The 17,616-nt window shown below is 37.6% G+C and overlaps 1 protein-coding gene across 2 annotated transcripts in view; it reads left to right on the plus strand.

Moving 5' to 3' along the window:
* LOC126926628 (homeotic protein ultrabithorax) overlaps positions 1-17,616 on the plus strand; it is a 284,928-nt gene that overhangs the window by 131,006 nt on the left and 136,306 nt on the right. Inside the window, exons 5-6 of one of the 2 annotated variants that reach the window (XR_007714686.1) lie at positions 1,954-7,504; positions 7,602-7,660. The gene's annotated coding sequence lies outside the window, so the exon portion shown is untranslated. The remainder of the gene's footprint in view (positions 1-1,953; positions 7,505-7,601; positions 7,661-17,616) is intronic. The other variant, XR_007714685.1, reaches the window with a different exon arrangement.

Below are 17,616 nucleotides of genomic sequence, written 5' to 3' on the forward strand. Positions count from 1 at the left end.
CTAAACGATCTTACCGAAATAGTAGACGATAGATCAGGATTCAGAGAACTGTCATCCGACTCCACCGTATAACTTACAACCGAAATACCGTTAATATTCCGAATGGACTGCACGAACCTGCTAAAAAACTGATACTGTACTTTTACCGACCGACTGAACACATTGGCATCGGAGAGCAAACTCGAGGGAATCAGCGTTAGTCCGTGGCTGCTTTTTTAAAATCACGCTTTTTACCTGACTTCCCGAAAATTGTCTAGAATAATTCTCACGGCCAACCTAATTGTCCAAGCACGGTAATGTTGTCGCCTGAAGGACTGGCCTTGGTTTTTTACGAACTCCTTCCACCGTCTTCTCCCTGTTATCTTTTTTCTCAAACGTGGCCACAAAAAGATCTTAAAAAAGTATACGTAACTCAGCGAGTCAGGAAGGCAGTTACGAAATTGCAAGGAATTTCAAGGCTGCTCGTAAAAACCTCGGAAAAGAATAGTCCAAGTGCCGCGTTTCCTGCAATAGTGCGGCTTTTTTCTCCACGGCGGCCGACTGGCTGAAAAGGGAGCGAGCGGTAGATGGACCCGAGGTCTCTCAAGGGTTGTTAAAAACGGCCGCTTTGGCTAAAAAAGCATTTAACGGGGTGACAGAGAGGGTGTTTATAGTAGGAATACCCATAAAGGGTCACAGTCGACGTTGACTCGGGGATGGCTAGTAAAAAAGGTAAACCTGCAAGGTCGTTGCGCTTTGACTCGTTCGAATCAGTCGTTTCGCGATCCGCTCGACCTCGTAAACCTTCGAGATTCCAACAGTAATGACCGAACTTTTTCCTTCTTTCCGATACAACGATCACCTCTTTTTGCTTCTTCGTCCAAACACGCTACACGATTTTATTCGATGTAAAATATTATATGCAAAGTTTGTCATTGATTAAATACCGTAGCTGGTATTTATTTATAAATAATTTGACTACGTATTAAAATTTCTATTCGCTAAATATTGCGAATCTACAGAATAATGTTTCGTATAGATCAATATCTTTTATTTCGATATTTAATCAATAAGAATAAAATGCATCAAGATTGAGAAAAATATCGAAGAATGCTGGTGTTTTTCACCAGATATTGGAACTCTAAATTCGTCGGGATGAAACCAAATCTAACCTCAAACCCAATATTCATTCTACCAATGTGTTCTTTTAATCCAGTCAATCCTTTACGTTAATCATTCATTTAAACACACTACACGATTCTATTCGATATAAAATATTATATGCAAAGTTTGTCATTGATTAAATATCGTAGCTGGTATTTATTTATAAATAATTTTTGACTACGTATTAAAATTTCTGTTCGTTAAATATTATGAATTTGCAGAATAATGTTTCGTATAGATCAATATCTTTTATTTCGATATTTAATCAATAAGAATAAAATGCATCAAGATTGAGAAAAATATTGAAGAATGCTGGTGTTTTTTACTAGATATTGGAACTCTAAATTCGTCGGGATGAAACCAAATCTAACCTCAAACCCAATATTCATTCTACCAATGTGTTCTTTTAATCCAGTCAATCCTTTACATTGATCATCCATTTAAAAAATATAGAAAAAGTATTGCCATTTCTTTCAAATACATTTGACGTTACATAATGAAAATACATATCACTACGATAAAGTGTCTTCAAAAGGCGGAATTACATTTTCTTAGAAAAAGGGAATAAAAGAGGCAGGCTGTCTCCAGAAAGCATGCTTTATGACAAAAAAACCTATAAAGTTTGGATAACAGGTAAAGTGTACGAGACCAATCCGTCGGAAGTGGTCGTGTCGACCCGTCGGATCTGGCCCGTGACTGAAACTAAACGTTTATGCCTGCCACGACCTCGTAAACCCTACAATTGCTCATTTCAGAGTTTCTGCTTTTTTTCGTGAACCCCTCATTGAAACCCAGCATTTTTTTTCGTAGGAGCCAAGGACGGCCGTTTGACGACCAACAGAATCCATGGGGTTAAGCGGACAAGAGTTAGTTCCACTTCGACCTACGCTCCTCTAACACCATCGTTTCGTGTGCTGCGTCAAAAAGGTCGCGCGTGTACTGTGATATTATCATAGAAAGAGTTACGCTGCCTACCAAAAGTATTGGCACATCTATTGATATTTAGTGCAAACTGAATACTCTTCGGGTATTTTATTTATATCGTGCCTGTACCGTGATATAAAATATCAAATAAAGTAAAGTGTTTATTCGAATTTTTCAATGAGTGTAACGAGTAGGTGTTGCGATACTTATGGTCGGTGGTGTAAATTTTGCTTAAAGGCTCGACGAGTGTTATATGAATTTGAAGTTGTGAGTTTGAATGTGCAAGGAATGCGGTGGTTGTTCTCTCCGGATAAAGATGAGCCCTTGTTCGTGTGATAACATGTTTGCTGATAATGAGTAGGTAGGTGCTCTGTGGTGCACAGCCGACATCTTCTTTTCTATCCACTTGTGGCGTGTACTTTGTATCTGTGCTTGGAACGTAACAAGAAGTTGAAGAGGATCTTTGCACAGAAAATTCGAAGCAACCAGATAACAAGTATGTAACGAAAAATTTGTGCAGCTTCTTTAGAGAATTAGTAAGGGAATAGGAAGTTGTGAAACTAAGCAGCAAGTTCCTTTCGATGAAAGTACGAGAAAAACAAGTTGATTGGGTTGCATTGGTGAAATGTCACGAAGGTTATCACGAATGAAACCATTTTTCATTCATTAACCGACCGTGTCTCGACGAATATTCTGGAAGATGAACATACTTGGAACTGTGCGGATGACAGTACAAAGATAAGCTGTCGTTATCAGTCGACGAAACGACGCCTTGCCGAGCATTTGCTTCCGTAAAGTGTTTCTCGTTCGCCGAGATAGTTAGGGTATTTTAAAAAATCTCGTCATCAAACAGAAAGCACACAGTGGAAATCAGAAACACCGAGAAATACGGTAAAATTATATAAAAGAAATTATGTAAAAGAAATTTCGAAATACACGCAGAGTTTGTAACTCGGTCTCATTTATAACTCAGTTTCCGGGCTATATTTCACCGAAAGCAGTGGGTTCCACATTTCCTGCAAACGATAATTTCTCTTACAGTCAAGTGCCAAAAACTGCATGAAGCACAGCCCGTGACAAACGCGTTTGTACATAGCATAAGTATGGTAGGATCGTTGGCGTTGAGGCAGGTCAAGAACTCGTTGCCATATCAATATACTTAAGTGAAATGATACGAGGCAGTCGTAAAACCCGACAGTAATGACGCATTAGGGGGTTGCCGGGCCGATTTAGTTGGCTATCAAACAAAAGGCAACTTTTACTGAATCCAACCGAGGCGGAGGCGCGCGTTTTAAAAGGTTCGGTCGAAGGAGTGCGCGGCGGCCATTTATACCTGACGTTTTATGCGTTTTATAGGTGCGACGTGCGTCTCGTGTGCCAAACGGCGCATAAAAGTGCAAGCAGATTGCTCGTTCTCCTCGTTACCGCGTTACGGATTATTCTTAAAATTTCACACCTCCCAGCCAACTCGGAAACTATTCACCGGTGGATTCGCCATTAATTCTTCCACACCACGCTACGTTTTATTCTATTTGTTTCTTGCTTCCACTCGCATGGTAAATTATATATGTCGCGTTTTATGCTTCGTATTCGATCGACTTGAGAATCAATTATTCACAAATGTTTCTACTTTATATTATTACTAGCTAACGATGACCGAATGTTATCGACAATAATTATATCAGAATCGTGACGTTAATAGTTTTATAATTGTAATACAAATAGACGACGGTGTTCGTAATTATGATCGTTTCTTTGCATTAGAAATTAAACATAAATTCTTAACACGCGGAAATGAAATTGATAAAATCAATGTTTTCTGTCGACGATATATGATTTCACGCTGTAAAAAGTCTGATAAAAGAGCAGAAGAAATAATGGCTATACGGACAAGTATAATAAGAAGGCGGCGCATAGTTTTCTTAAGAAAATGGATGATGAATATTTAGTGCGACAACAACAATAGATTATCAGCAGCATAAAGCGTGACCCGGATAAGGTTTGAGGCAGCATTTGGAATCATAAATACAGTCGCGATACAACATCAGTAAACGTGCTTTTCCTGCGGAACGAATAATGCTTTCAATGCGCTGGCACTTGCTTTCATAAACCTGATATTAGGTTCGCGTTTATCATAAAACACCGAGTGTTCGCGTTAAGGAAAAAAAAAGAAAGAAAATGATAATTTATAGAGAATTGTATCGTTAAAAATCCGATTAGAGATTCTTTCACGAGGAACGCGATTTTTATTACGTGTATAATACACGTGCATTTGGAGTACCGAGCAAACCCGGCGAGAACTTCTTAGATTTATGAGCGCTACTATACGCGCGAAAAGGAAAGACAGAAGGGAGAAAGTAGGAAGATTGATGGGATCAATATGCAGTAAGTTTGAACAATGCGTTTGAGGCTAATGGGGGAGACGCGCCGTGAAAAACTTTGATATTATCCCTAGCCAGGAATACTTCTGCATTCAAAATTTATTAACGATTATAACCTGGCGAAGGTAAATAGAAAATTAAAAAGTACGCGGCTACGTGTAATTATTCAGCTCGTTTTAATTGTAATTATGAAATGCAGGAAAACAAATGAAAAAGTACTGTCGATGCAGAAGATAATATACTTAAGCATCTGCGTGCTCGAGTTAATGTAAATTCGAGAGGCTATAAGTTGCCTGAACAACTCACGATCATTGAATATTGCGAAATTTTAAAGGTCTAATTATTTATTTCAAGTCTATAATGTAATAAAAAAATAATTTTACTCGCCTTTTTATTCATTTTAATTGATTATGTAGCGTAAAACGAAACAAATGAAATTTTGATTCTTATCGTTGTACTAAAATATAACAAGCTGGGTTGAATCGATTCGACTAGAAATCTGGCCCTAATGTGAATTCGTAATACGGAAAATCGTGGATGAAAAGATAAGTGAGTAGCTCAAAATGCAAATGATAAATGTAAATATTTAATCACAGCGATCGTATACGCTGAACGACAAATGTCGGAATGAAAATTTTATAAAAATTAATTAGGCATTCGCGCGAGTAAGATAGGATTGGAGAGTTTTCACGTGGTAACTGTATAATATGTAGCTAAAAAAAAAAAAATGTTCGCCAAATGAAATTTTAGACCGTAGGATAAACGTTGGTTATATGAGCAACGATTGTGCCGACGACAATTTCACTATATCGCTTATTAATTGCTTGAAATGCGCATCAAATTAGTTGAGCTCGTAAACGATACGTCACGTATTCAATTTACAATCATGACACTCGCGATGAAATAAATTGATGCTATTGCGATACTATCGTTCGCATAATAAATGCCGCGTTATCGAATGCATACATTCGGGATATTAGTTCAATATTCCTACATATATATATAGACGAGAGCGAAGCAATTAATCGGCCAAGTTTTTCAGTTCGCGGGACGCCAGCGGATTTAATGAATTTATAAAATATAGCCGCCATATTGAAAAGCGTATAACATCGAACGAAATTGATGGTCGAAACACCAATTACAAGATAGAAGCTATAAACCTACGATTTAACGTGGACGGCGAGCTTGAAAGGAGAATATGAAAAATAAAATCACCAGCAGAGAAACGTTAAAGGGTAACTAATATTCTCCACTATACGTTTCTATTATTTTCGTTACGAACCAGGCATACGAGAAGAGAATACGAAGACATAAAAGGTAGAAAAAAGGGAAAAAAGGAAAGGAGACTTCTCTGCCAAAAAGGATATTGCAAAGTCACAGAGCGAGAGATTAAACCATGCTTCGAATTCGAATCTATAAGTGTTTTGCTCCTCCGGGAATCGGGCGGCGGCACGTGTCAAAGGGTGGAAGAAGAAGAAGAAATTCAGCGACCGGGCAATAATGCGCAAGCGTAAACTGCGATGGAGTTACTGGGATTGTGAACGTGGCCGAGCGAGACGGCGTCTATAGTCAAGATGGCTGCCCTACTCCCTCCATCGCGTCTCCCATCGCTATACCGGTTGGCGCGCCTGCCTCGAGGAGAACCAAGCCACAGCTCACATCGCTAGCCAGAAACGGGTACATACAATCGCATACTGTTTCGTCTACACTTACCCCAAATATTTTTAAACTTCTTCCACGCTCTTTTCTTCCTCTTTTTCTTGACGCGACGTCCGCCGCCGCGGCTTTTCGGTTGTTCCGCTGACTGTCGACGTGTACAGCCCTCCGAAATCGTCGTCATCCTTCCCCGTGGTCGTTGATTTTCCACGAAAAGACACGCACGAAAATGTATCGTGCTGTGCGTCTGCTGACGCTCACGCAGCGCAGCGCTGCTCGACACACGCAGCAGTAGACGAATAGAATACGAAGGAGGGGAACGACGACAAGGGCGGGTTACATGAAAGATACATGTAAGGGGGAAACTTGGAAATTTCTGATCTATCTCGTGCACGCTGTAAAAAATAATGCGTCTGTTCTGTACATTGGTATTTTAAACTTCTTGTTACATCGTTTTATTATAGCATTAAAACGTCTATAAACGTCTCTAAATTCTTTCAATGAAAAATCTAAAGAAAATAGAATATGTCATCTTACGTCGTATTTAAATTCCAGAAAGGAACTACATAATCATGCTGCGTCGAATAAAGAAAGGACGTACGACTGAAATAAATACTTTTAGCGAAGACTGCGCATCATTTATAAAATCGTGCCGTTTCGGAAGCTGTAAAATAAGTCGTCATTAAAAAATGTCCAAGGAATAATATCGCGGTTCTTATTTCGAGAAATTATTCGTAATAAAACTTTCTTAACGTCGGAGAAAAACGGAAGCGACTCTTTCTCCTTCGGCTGACTGAAACGAGCCTGGTAATAGAGGCGCGTGTGTAAAACCAAACAATATCGATCGTTAAAGCCACCGTGAAGGGATAGTTTTCTTGGCTTCGAAAGGCTCGCGGAAGATTTCCTAAATCGCGCGGCAGTAACCGAGATTCTTACCTGTGAGTCAAAGAGGCGGTCTAAGGATAGGCAAAACTAGGGATAAGTGGAAGAGAAAGGTCTGTGGTGGAAAAAGGATAAAGTGACGGAGGCTGCGACAGATGGACCGTGCGCGGAAGGTGGAAGGAGAATCCTAAGATGGCTGCCGTGTGTGCACGGCGTACGCGTCGCGTGCAACAACAACGTGGGTGAGCTAACGGGTGCCCGATGTGGAAGTGCAAGCCATAACTCGGTGATTTTTCTCGGGAGTGAATTCCATTCTTGTCGACGAGTTTCGTTGAAAACGTTTTCGTAAACCGGCAGAAACGTAGCTCAGCGCACGGCCACGCCCTTGGCACGGGCAGCCATCTTGCGTGTCAGCTGAGCGCGATGCACCACGGTAGTCAGTGTTGCAACCTTAGCAACCATCACGCGACTTACGCTGCGTGTACCCCTTGCCAACATTGGCTGACGCTACTGTTCAGGTACATTTTATCATATTTTCACTTTTTTTTCTTCGGTCGTTATTAAGGCCGGTCGTAACTCTAGATTGAAAATTATAACGATAGTTTGTGGCTTTAGATACTCGAGGTAGATACCCTTTGTTCGTGCATGACTCTTAGACGATATTTTACAAGTATGTAAGTACCTATAGTTTCTTAAAAAGAAGGAATATTTTATTTAAGTATTTTTAGTTAAGTATTCTTTTCTTCGTTGTAACGTTATAATTTTCTACGTTTGAGGTGAGATTCCGTGTTATTTTTTTTTTTTTTTTTTTTTGTAGTCTAACCGATAATTTTTACGTTATGTATAATTTAATTATTGTTATTATAATTATATAATGGATGGAGAGAGATTAATTTACATAAATAACGTGGCAATAGAAAAACGAAAACACTAGAAACAACGAATAATACGCAAAAATAAAGCTTCGAACGGTACAGTGTGGTTTTTCGAAACGGTTGTTTTTATACGCCTTGTACTTCTATCAGTTCCTTTTTTTCAACCATTTCTTTTACTCTTTCCGGTCTCGCTCTGGATATTGCGTTCCTCTTTCAACCGCATGGCCGTTAATATTTTATAATGTAACGTTATCCCGTTGTTGATTATGCTACAGCGACCGTTGTCGCGTTTGGAACAATAGCAAAAACGTATTTATGGATATTACATGTTCAATTTATTTTTCGACCGTGGTGAAAAGCATTCTTAAGCTATTTTTTCGATTGTATTTTTAACCATTTCTTTATCCTTATGGCGCGGAACGACGCGACGTGGCTCACGAAAATAAATGCATTTGCGGTTTCTTTCTAACAAGAACAGAAACAAAATGATCACGGGTGTTAAGTAGGGTTACATTTGTTGATTTACCCATTTATTTTCACCGGCCTGTAGAAGAGAATCCCGATATCATCGCGTTTTAGCAGACGACGAAACATATCCACTTACACTTCATTGCCTATCAAGCTGAGTACTTTAGCTTGAGTTTCATGTTGCCTCTCTCGTCTCCGCGGAACTTATAAACGTGTTATATATCAGATAAATGTTTCCCCTTGCGCAGCCACCGTCGTGTTTGCTCGCAAGTAGCAGAAAGTAAGCCTAGTAAATATTCCTCGATCTTAGATAAACTCATCGGTAAAATTCTGATAAACTTACCGATTTTACGATTGTTTCGTGCATTCTATAATCCTACACACGACTCTTCCTTTTTATTTCTACAACTATACTCCATATTTCGATACATCATTATAAAATATAATTTAAATCGATAAATTATACCGATACGCGTTACCGTCAGAAAAAACTTGAATGACTTTATTCAACCATTGAACGATCTCATGCGGTTAGCTCGTCTATCAATCAATAAACAAAGATAAAAATGAATATGAAAATGTAAGTGAGAACGAGAGAGAAACGGCAATAGAATTAGGATATAGTGAGAGTAACTGAAAAAGTGAAAAAGTTGATTCATAATTTTAGTTTTTCGACAGAATCAGCCAAGTAGAATTGTACGTATATCTCCAATGACAATGTAAATCAGTAGACAGACGTAGAAAAATAATACAGCAAAAATGCGTAAAAATATTATAATATCCGTGGAGATGGAAGCAAGAAGCAGCCAAAATAGAAGGAATAAAGTAGGAGGAGAAGGGAAGATAGTATTAATGGGGGGATCATGTTTTTGCCGTTTCTCCGCTTAGCGTGTATCTTCTCTGTCTCTTTTCGGCTTAATTCACCGGGCTCTCCCACCACTTCTTTAGATCAAGCACATTCCAAAAGGCTCTTCTTGGCCCCGATGAACCCACTTGATGAAAAGCTTACCAGCCCACGTCGCCACTCTTATGTACACCAAGTATCCTGCACGACCCTGTCCAAGCCTACGCGCTGGATATCTAGGAGTATTGGTCTACCCGATAATCCACGACTTCTGTTTCGCGATCCTATCTCACTTCTATTGTTTCTATGATCGTACGTACAGTTAACCGTACAAGTCGTATGTAATATTACAAAGTCTAAACTGGACGGTTCAGCGATATGCATCGTTGCTTCTTCCGAACTACCAACTAGTAGTGGATGCCTTAAATTTCTTCGATATTTTTATCAAACGTTCTATACCATAGTTTTATACTATACGTACTTATAGTCCCGACGTGCAGTTCTTTCTTCGATCGAGCAAGTTTCAACCTGCAGCTTTTTACTACGAACGCAAGCTGTACGGATCAAACAACGTACGAAGTATCTGTCTTCTTTTGGAATTGAATGTACATTTTAAAGAAGTAGAACCGCGGCATCTTTCTTCTTACCGACATAATTTACGCTCGATAAAAACTGACTCGGTAGGTACAATACTCGCAACGACCATTCCTCTGCCGTTTGTTCGAATCTGATACGTTTCGATTTACTCCAGATATCTTAGTTTCCAAGTTATAATTTTGATGCACGAGTCGAACGTGGTTTCGCACGATCCTCATAGCCCGCCGGATAAGGCGGAACGAATTGAAGTCATTAAATTAGTATGACAGTATGATGGACCATTGAATGGAACCTACGACGCGATATCACGTGATCGGCAAAGAGTAACCTTGTTCAGTTTAACGAGGAACATGGGAGTATCGATGCAGAAGTTTCCCGCGCGCTATCAAAAATGCAATATTTTTTGCTAGCAGCACATTATTCACACGCGCACCGGAAGTTCGTTTATGTAGTAACCTATCTGGTTAATCTAAAACGTTCAGGCGTCAGTCACTTCTTGTTAGCGCCTAGGGTTATCGTGTATGACGCCATTAATGTGCATATCAAGCCAGTGCATTAAGTAGGTAGACACCGAGCTACGTGAAATAATTACAAGAACACCATGCGAAGACCTTTTTTCATCTGGCCGTGTTCTCGTTCTCGTTTCACTTTCCTACAACTCGCTGCCTTAGTAATTTTGAATAATTGCACGGTGAGGTTCGCTAGCAATGTCGAGCAATAAAAAGGTAGCGACAGTTAAAATCTGTTTTGCTTTAAACTGGTTTAAACGACTGACAGATTGGTAATTACCCAGACGTTCTAACACGGAAAGTGAAATTATTTGCCATCGACTCCTTGTTACAGCTCTTTGTACAACGATCTTATTTAAGATAAGCTTCCCTTTTATTGTGTATTTGATAGGAATACTTCAGGATGAATGGCTCGTATAGTGAGGCCCCAGCGGGATCTTTACCTGTTATGAAATTTCTAGTGACCAGAGTAAAGAGAAGTCTTAATGTGGCCGATTTGCATGGCAGATTAGGGAAATTAGGTGGGCGTGCCACCTGGTGGTAGTTCTGTCCAAACATTGCGGCACGCCTATTTACTTTTGCTTGGCTTACCTACCTGCTTGCACTTACTTTAAGGTCATCAAAGCAACGATTATAGGATATCGCTTATTTGCCCTCACGATTCAGGTCACAAGTGCTTTGACTAGATATGCTTTCGTTGTAATAGGAGATGCATTCCTATTGTCTTTGCAATGAGAGACATTTTTCCACGGTGCTCGTGTTTCCGTCCACGTCGGAATCAATTTCTCGATACCGTTACTAACCTCGAAAACTCCTTAATACCATTCGTGTCTTGTAACGAAAGCTACACGCGAAAGTAAATATACTCGAAGCACGAAAATTATACGAATAGTATGAGATAAGTTGGACACAATGGACAATTTAGAAAGACCACCGCTTCTGTAAGAACTTAGAAAAAGATTTAGTTCTCTAATGCATAAATATAACAAAAGATACTTTGTTTCCTTAATATGTATATTTTCGAAAGTATTAGGTTGCCCGAGAAGTGTCTTTCAACGACGACGTATCTGTATACAAACATGAAACCTAATCTGTCGAACGTTGTGATCTTTATTTTGATAGAACAGAATCCATCGTACGTAATTCGAGAAGCAATATAAAACAAAGAACGTCGTGCGTCTATTATTTCCTCATAAGACGAAGGAACCTTTTAGGACGTTCTAATAAATATCACAGTAACGATGTCATCATCGTAGCAAAATAGTAAGCAAAGCGCGAGTTTATTTTCGTCGAAGAAACGTAACGTACCTATTAGAGAACTCTATACTTATGTATTTCTAATTGGCCGAAATATCGGAATTGTTTGATAACGCAAAGCGCGACCGCAGGGATACAGAAACGCGTAATAACGAAGCGTTTACAGAGCCAACCGCGGCGATTTCATTATCCCTACGGTTCAGCAATTTACGGACCATTACCGCAAAGTCCTACAGGCTATACTGGGCACGAGATAGCCACGTCGTACCATCCATTATTCATCACCCACTTCTCTGGCCTCCGTACAGTCTCCCGCCCGTTGACTTGCGCACCCTCCGCGCATTCTCCTCTTAAATCTTCCGTTGCGACACAGATTTTTCTGCATTACCGTTCCTTTTAATTAGCTGCTGATGCCGCTATTGTTAAAACCCCGACTTTTCTTTCCGACAATTTAAACGAAGTTGTATATCTTTCGACTTGTCGTTTCGTTCGATTCCTCTCGAGTACCGTGAACTTATGTACTTTCTTATTGCACAACGAATATTTCATTGGCAGAAAGAAAAATGGATGCAGGATGAGTTACTTTTTCTTGTGTAACTGTAAATATTGCGCTGCTTCTTTTTATTTATTTTTCCTTTCATTTTTTAATGTAGCCTTGTTCGGGAGATTCCAAAGATTTACGGAGGCGACATAGGGGTACGAGAAAATTCAATTGTCTAAAGGATAAAATGGCCGAGGATTTTTTTTTTTATTATTATTTTCGACGAATTATTTCTAACTGGACGGAAGCAATTTATTCTGGTCGCGGTCGCTGTATCAAGAGGAAGATTGTCTTTGACGTCTACGAACGGAATGTCAGGTTTTTTAGAAGTCTGACCATTCTAAATTTTTCTAACCTACCTTGACCTTGATGGCGATGAAAGGAATGTCGGTCCAAGAAAGCCTTCGAGTATTTCGAGGGCGGAGTTGCCGGGGTAGCAGGTACTTTCCTTGTGGAACCTCCAAGCCACTCCTACATTTTCTGTAACAATTTCACATTTTTCTTCATTTGTTCATTTATAATTCAGTTGTTTCATTTATAATTTTAATAATCATTTATAATTTATAATTAAGGTTGGGCAACTATCATTTCCTTACAAAACTTAATACTTGAAAACTAAACTTTAAACGTTTTAGAAGCGCGCAGTTTTGTAGTAGGCAGCTCAGCCCGAAAGAAATTTCCATGATAGATAATTGATATTGTCAGAAAAATCGAAAAAGTAGAAATGTAGTTTATTATTTTTACTAAAAAATGCCATGAGCATTTAAAAATTGCGTCGCTTTGGTACCTTAGTTTGAAGGTCGCTATTTCGGTACAGATTTTTTACGAACAATAAAAGGGAGAATGTCTGGAGAATAGACATTAACGCGGTAATTAATTTTAGAAGGAGGAAAACGGAAGAGATAATTCGATGGAACAGTTTTTCTGCAGTTTCGTTTGACTGTGAAACAAACGAAGCGGAACCGGTGCTATTTTAAAGGCGGAGTTGTCAGTGGAGGTAACCCGGCCACAAAGGCTACGAGTCCTCCCCTTTTCTTTCAAACACGTCCCCTTCCTAGAACATCTTTAAATCCAGTCCTCGCCCCCATCTAACCGACCACCATGAAGAAGATCATGATGGTGGACCCGAAACGATCATTGGGAAGAAAGACACTCGCTCAAATTCGGCACGGGTCGTCTTTAATAAAGACACTTTTCATTTTCTTTTCCCCATTTTCTTCCCATTTCAAAGCCATTGGTTATATATACATACAGTTTCCTACGGTCATGCGTCTCTCGCTTCCTTTGAAAAATCACTCTTTTTGTTGCGGTAAATATGCAGTAAATTTAAAATATTCTGTCGGTAGGTAGTTACTGAATATTTATGAACACTCGTATGTATTATGTATGGATTGATCGTTTCGTGATAGATCGAACTAGGAGAGGTGTTTGAAATTGTGCGAAACAATGCGTTATATATAACTTGTTAATAGCAAGTAATATTTTAAAAATCGTATTACAGTTGATTCAAATATCTCAATTATCTGTTTATTAATTTATATAGATTCCGATATTAAAATTTTATTTAATATCTGAGATACTTATCTATTTCTGAGAGATACATTTTATCAAGAACATTAATCATTTTATTTCTTAACTAATATTTCAATCTATTTCTTATTGACCATTAAATTTCTTTATTACGAACATTAGAATAATCAAGTTATTTCATAAAGAAGATATAGTGTGTCGATCTAAAGTTCAACATCCATGCGACGGAACATACACTGAGTTAATTTTACCTTTGAAATTGTTTAAACGTCAACTTAATCTATCTTAATATATGTACATATATTAATATACCGATAAACATAATATTTTCTTCAGAATTTATAGATTGAGAAGAAATTTCTGATACTTAAAACGAATTGTGGCAATATCCTTAAGCCATGAACATAATTCTTAACTTAACCTCACTTTGCAAACTTATTTTGCTTTGATAAACGATACGAATTATAAAATCTCATCAACATTAGCTGCCTACAGCTGAAACATAAGATTTGCATTAATCACAGCTTTTGCATTATATAAGTCTTGCCATTCGAGATATTGCCAACGAGAATGCCAACTTCTGACTCTACTTGGCCTGTAGGCTCATGTAAAGAGAGATAGGCTGCGATCTCCCTACAATGGGTCTTTACATAGGAGTCTCGTACATTGGTCGTAGGACCCTTCTGGCGATCTAATATCACCAAGCGATGGTCACTTTTCTCTTCGTGTACTGAGAAATGTGCTCGCTTCTCTGAATAGATACATTATATATATATATCCATTTTGAGAAATATCCTAAAAATTAATTGATATCCATGACAATTTGGATTAAATATTAGCAACTATGGGGAACAGCGAGTAATTGCAACATAGAAATTCTCCAACGATTCCCATCAAAAACTCTAAGATTCTTAATAGATGCACCAACGAAATGTTAACGTTGAAGAAGAAATCTGAAAATTCAGTAATAGATATAATTTAAGAGTTAACAACCACCAAAACCCAATTACTCGACACGGATCAGACCCGCAGACTAAGAAGACAATACTCTTTAGATTGAAACATTAGATTCAACTAGAATCATGAACTCTTATAATTTAAGTTACTGTACCACGCCAAGATAATTTATTTATAATTATCAATGAGAATTGATTGTAAATAGTCTACCAAACAAAAGAAAAACTTTAATCTCATAATCCAAGTTACAGTACAATGCCAAAATAATTTACTTATAACTCTCAATGGGAATTGATTGTAAATAGTCTACCAAACAAAAGAAAAACTTTAATCTCATAATCCAAGTTACAGTACAATGCCAAAATAATTTACTTATAATTCTCAATGAGATTTGATTGTAAATAGTCTACCAAACAAAGAAAAGAACTTTTTAATCTTATAATCCAAGTTACAGTACAATGCCAAAATAATTTACTTATAATTCTCAATGGGAATTGATTGTAAATAGTCTACCAAACAAAAGAAAAACTCTTTAATCTTATAATCCAAGTTACAGTACAATGCCAAAATAATTTACTTATAATTCTTAATGAGAATTGATTGTAAATAGTCTACCAAACAAAAGAAAAACTTTAATCTCATAATCCAAGTTACAGTACCACGCCAAAATAATTTACTTATAATTCTCAATGGCAATTGATTGTAAATAGTCTACCAAACAAAAGAAAAACTCTTTAATCTTATAATCCAAGTTACAGTACAATGCCAAAATAATTTACTTATAATTCTCAATGGCAATTGATTGTAAATAGTCTACCAAACAAAGAAAAGAACTTTTTAATCTCATAATCCAAGTTACAATACCATGCCAAAATAATTTACTTATAATTCTCAATGGCAATTGATTGTAAATAGTCTACCAAACAAAAGAAAAACTCTTTAATCTTATAATCCAAGTTACAGTAGCACGCCAAAATAATTTATTTATAATTCTCAATGGCAATTGATTGTAAATAGTCTACCAAACAAAAGAAAAACTCTTTAATCTTATAATCCAAGTTACAGTACAATGCCAAAATAATTTACTTATAATTCTCAATGGCAATTGATTGTAAATAGTCTACCAAACAAAAGAAAAACTCTTTAATCTTATAATCCAAGTTACAGTACAATGCCAAAATAATTTATTTATAATTCTCAATGGCAATTGATTGTAAATAGTCTACCAAACAAAGAAAAGAACTTTTTAATCTTATAATCCAAGTTACAGTAGCACGCCAAAATAATTTACTTATAATTCTCAATGAGAATTGGTTGTAAATAGTCTACCAAGAAAAACAAAAATGTTAGCTACACTGTTTCACAGTATTTCTGAATTTTTATTTGTATTGTAATATCGAGGACGAGGGACCTGGGGGTGTCGGGCGAATTATAAACAAGCGGTTGCGGAACATGTGCGTGGCGGGGCTAAGACAAAAGACAAGGGTTGCTATGTAACGTAAACGAATTAACAGCAGTGTGAGCTGAGAGTCTAAATTGCTCCGTGGTGAGGAGAGTTGCAAATTAACAATCCAGTTGTCTTAATTATAATACGCAATTGTGATTAGTTCACGTTAAACAACCATCGTTTGCTGTTTAATCAACACCTGTTTAATCCATTTATTGTAAATAAACTAATTGCAGTAAAGATCGTACAGTATTCTGTGTTTTATGTGACTAAGATTGTCAGAATAGCGTTCTTAATATAATTGAAATAAATTGAAATTAAGTAACTTGACTGTATCCTAATTCAGACAATTATAGCAGTCCAGTCTGCTAGTTGAGGGACAAAATTAAATTCCGCTTTACATCGTCCAATTACGAGATCTAAAATTAGCTCAATGTGGACCTTTGTCATAAGAAAATGACGAAGGATTTATAACGAAATGTTAGAGAAGAATTACGTATTCCTTCGTCTTCGAGCAATTTTCGGCGCGAGCAACGAGCCACAAGGACTGGACGGACAGAGACAGTTCGATGCGAATTGAGGAGAGCAAGCAGCGAAATCATAGAACCATCGAATGCATGACCATGCGCGAAGCACGCGAACGAATGTTAGTTGGAAGGCATCGTGCGATGGCGAATCGATAATAGTAAGAGTAATCAATGAGCAAGGAAAATAAAAAAGAAGAGACTTCGTTGTTTTCTTTCGAGTTAGAAAGCGTATCTTTGTGGAGAAGTCACGCACGGAGAAACTTGACCTATGTATCCATCTTTTCATACTGAAAATAAAGTCTTGCGGTGTACCTTGACTGAGATCTGCGTCGAATTAATTAATGCTCGGAGCAGTCGTTAGACGTAATTGATTTAATTGGTTAAAATTGATAGAGTATTTGAATGGCCAGAAAGATGGAAAAACCCCAAACAAGATACGGAACGTTCACGCTTAAAACTGTCGATTGTTTTTTGGTGGAACAGATTTAGAGTGAAGTAACGATAATGTGAGATATAAAAAGTTGCCTCTTATTCGTTTCTTTCTTTTCTCCTTCCTCTCTTTCCTCCCTTCTCTCCTTTTTTTCTCTCGTCGCTTCTCGCTTTTTCGGTCTATGCGATTAAAATACACCAGCCACGATAAAAAGTAGAAAAAAATCCGATATCATAGAAGTATGATATTAGATAAATAGACGAGCCTACCACTAAGACACAGCCTAGATAACATTTAACGTAACACAGATCGTAAGATCGGCGTTTAGAAATTTAGCTGGTAGATGAAGAAAATAAAGAAGAAAGAATCGTTGTACCGTTACATATTTATGTAACCACTCAGGTGTTTATAGTCTAACGATGTGGCTGTTTGAAATGCTGTAAAAATAGGTCTATTAAATAATTTTTAATTACAATAGATTGGATGAAAATGATTAGTACGTAATTGCATATAATTGTGTATTCTACACTGGAAACTGTTAGCGCGATACGAAGAGAAGATATAGGAAGATGATTGTTGTCTACATAATAAGAGGAAGTGGCATGATATATAGGTGGTCCTAATTGCGTTGTTTCAAGATTCTTTTCA

Source organism: Bombus affinis, chromosome 18 (assembly GCF_024516045.1).
Source record: "Bombus affinis isolate iyBomAffi1 chromosome 18, iyBomAffi1.2, whole genome shotgun sequence".
Taxonomy (NCBI): Eukaryota; Metazoa; Arthropoda; class Insecta; order Hymenoptera; family Apidae; genus Bombus; species Bombus affinis.